Here is a 4068-nt window from a genome sequence, read left to right as displayed (position 1 = left end):
TTAGTGGGAATGCCTTGCTGGCTCTTTACTAATTTTATGTGTTTGATTGTAATTTTGCAATATGGAAGTGTCACATTTTTCAGTTTTGCCTTTAATCCTAATTGTTGTTACCTTTTATTTCCAAAATTTTCAAAATCACCCTTGTTACCTTATCATTATCATAACTAAAATGAGGTCCACGCAACGCGGAAGCAGTGAATTAATGATAATATATAATAAATATTAAAAATGGCTATATTTTGTAGAATTAAATTAAATATGTGTAAATTAAAATTAAATTTAAAAAGTATTTGTTTAAAATAATTTATAGTACAAAAAATTTGGATATTGAAGTTGTAAAAAGTGACATTTTTATTTGGTGGTTTGATTTTTGTATTTGTTTTGGTTGATGGACTTAGTGCTCGTCCTCCATTTTTTTATTGGTTATTGTTAGAGTTGTTGCTTTCTTCTTTCTGTCGTAGATTCTTGTGAAGACATGTTCTTTATGAATTGTTGAGTTGTATGCACTTTCTATTGTGTTGTTTGTTCCATTTTTGTATGTATGTTCTTCTTCCGAAGATGTGTCTTGAATTTGTATGGTTTTCTTTCTCTTTAATCTCTTCATGTGCATGCAGTTTTCCAATAATATTTACAATAAAAAGAACAAAAATGTGTAGAATTTTTTTTAAATAAGTTATTTTAACAAGAATAATTGAAATAGTATAAAGTGAAATTACCTGTTAATATTTTTCTTTGACACAACAATGTCTCAAGTGTTGCAAATTCAAAATAGGGTTAGGAAATGTTCAATTTAAAAATATAATAAATATATTTGTTTTGTACCTTTTCATCTAATATAATCATTTCTAAGTAAAGAAATTCTTCTTTATTTGTGGGTGTTAATGTTTCCCATAGATGAACCACGCGAACTTTGATAAACCAATTGTATGTTTGTTTGGTGCTATTATGCTCTATTTAATAAGTTTGAGATGTTGTGTAGTGCAAAAATAAATTTTTTGTGCTAAATTTGATATTATTTGAAGAAATGGTGATAATAATCTTATATAAGTAGTTCAAATAGTATAGAATTTGAATATTTGTAACGTAAAATTTATTATGATTAATAGATTATTATAACATTTGTATTATGAATGTTTATTACATTTAATGAGTTATTTATAGAAATTAATAAATTAATTATTAGAGTTATAAATTTATTGTATTGTTTATAATTGTAAAATATAATAAATATCGGGATATAGATTCTTATAGGTTACAAATTTGGTTAGACACTATTAATTTTTAATTATTGTCAATGGTAATTTTACAGTCTCATTTGCATATATTTCTATTATTTGTATATTTTTTGTATATTTTATTTTTTGCTTATTTGGAAATAATAGTTGATTTGGCAAAAATTGAATAGTTGATTCTAAAGTTTTGCCAAGTAAGCGATGTTGTTGACATCACATTAGTAGGAGGAGAAAGATGTCTTAAAAGTAATGTGGGTAAACTTATCCATCTACTTTTATATTATATATTAAGAATAGATAGATAGATAGATAGATGAGCCATTTGTGGTGGGTCATGGTAAAGTAATGATGCTGATAATTAGCAATGCTCACTTTCTCAATATGATGGATGTAACACCCTACCATACAGAGTCTTATGCTTAAGTCATAATTCAGAGATGGCAAGGTATTACGACCTCTAAAACAAAAATTTAGTACGTATAGTAGTATGAATAATTGATTATAGCTAGGAGCCTTTGTAGAAAAAGGGGTAAACAAAAACCGTAACTCGAACGCGCAACACTCCGATCGATAACGTAACGAGCAAAGGATAAGCTAACGCAAGATCATATATATAAGGAGTGTCAAAAACGGGAATATCAAGACTCAAAATCCGGCTGCGAAGATAACCGGTCCGAGCATAATAATATATACATATAATAAAATAAGGAAACCCCAAAGGAAACCCAAAGGGACACAAATACATACAACCTATTCTCCAAAATCCCCTCTAGAAGGAGTCATCACAATTTGTATTATTTAATGGAGATAAAAGTATCTAAACAAGATATATAAACCAAACAGAGTCCCAAGAACAAAGGATCTTCGCTAATCCAGAAGTCTCCAGCATGCCTCAACGAGAAGCCTCGCGTTTTGCATCTGAAAACCACAAAATCCGCATGGGTGAGAACCAGAGGTCCCCAGTACGGTAACAGCTTCCACATATATAATACATAATAATAGAGGAAAGCCGAAGGCAATCCTAGAACTTCCTTCAGGTAATATCAAAGCTTATAAACAAGCTAAACCGTAAGTGGCAACTGACTAAAGATCCTTCATTCTAACTAATACTTCCCTTTCCAATTCCTTCAGACCTCCCAACCACCAGCAGGAGTATAATATAGCAAACACAGTTATATCAGACAAGAGATTTACAAATAAGAACAATTAAGACATTTAGACAAATAATACACAATTCAATCAACAGCATATATGCATTTATACTTGGCCATAAACATGGCTCCGCCATAACACGGCAATAATTTAGCCATCCGGCTCACGGTTAAATCCATAACCAGCCAATTCATTAACAATTATGGCCCTTCGGCCCATGGCATAACAAGCACTTCCACCGCCATTCTCCGCATCTCACATAATCATCTTTGATCCTCAATGATCATTCATTTTTCCCCTTGCTTCACTTGCAAGTTACCACAGTCACTAGCCCTTTTTCTCATGCTAGGCATATCATAATGATTTAAGACATAAGTGGTGAGATCAGAGGCTTAGAAGTATGAAATTTGGCTTTTAAAACTCAAAAATCAACTTTGGGATGAAAACAGGGCCACGCGTACGCGCACTCCACGCGCACGCGTGGATGGCCTTATAACTCATCTACGCGCAAGCGTCATACGCGCGAACGCGCGGGTTGAAAATTAGCCAAACAACACGCACGCGTCAGCCACGCGTACGCGTGGGTACTCTTGTGCCCCAGGCACAAAACTGGCACAACTCTGGCACAACTCTCTGGAAAATGGCTGAGCATTGGGTGCAGCACATTCGGCGCGCCCGCGCACATCACGCGCACGCGTGGATGGTGCTTCCTGGAAGAACGGCGCGTACGCGCCAAGTGCGCCTACGCGCGGGGGGTCATTCTGCTAAAAATTTTCTAAGTTAAAAACTGCAGAATTCACAGATTCAACCCCCAATCTTCCGACGGTCATAACTCTCTCATTTTAAATCATTTTTCACCCGTTCTTCAAACGGCATGGACATCCCGGATCTAATTTCATTTCTAAACAGATTTGGCACAAATCAGAGATCCGTAGTCCAAGTTATGTCCCGTCAAAATATGCCCAAAAACCATGTTTTCATTCAAAACCACAAAGTGCCATTTTCAAAACAAGCCACTTTCAACTCTTTTCAAAATCAATCAAAACATGCCAATTTCAACCCTTCTCTTTGAAATCATTCGAAATGTACCAAAATCAATAACAAGCCATTCTCAACTCACACATTGACATTTTACCAAAATTTCCAAAACTACCTCCAACCATTTTAACACTTCTTAATCAATGGCTAAAGGACAAACACAATCTCATGTCATACATCCTTCTCATTCCAATTTCCAATAATATTAATTTCCAAATCAACCATCATTATACATGATCAATATCATACTCACCATCAACATGGTACCACCCATCAATTCAACCGCAATCACCCATCAAGCATATATCACAACATGCATTTCTCATACATCACACAATCAAGGCATCAATATTCATAATCACATATATGAACACATCATATATCTCAACTACTCAACAACACCAACAATTCAATGCCTATCTTAGGGCCTCTAGCCTAAGTATTTCCTACCACATTACATATTAGATACGGGAAACCGAAACCATACCTTAGCCGATTTCCCAAGCTCAACCGGAGCACTTCCAAACCACTTGTCCTCAAGCTCTCAAGGTCTCAACACCTCCAAGAACAGATTTTGTCACACAAAATCCTCTTCCAAGCTTTCCAAAATCACCAATCAAGCTCCAATATTCACATATACACAACC

This window comes from Arachis ipaensis, chromosome B06 (genome assembly GCF_000816755.2).
Source record: "Arachis ipaensis cultivar K30076 chromosome B06, Araip1.1, whole genome shotgun sequence".
Classification (NCBI taxonomy): Eukaryota; Viridiplantae; Streptophyta; class Magnoliopsida; order Fabales; family Fabaceae; genus Arachis; species Arachis ipaensis.
Note: the sequence above shows the minus strand (reverse complement) of the source record.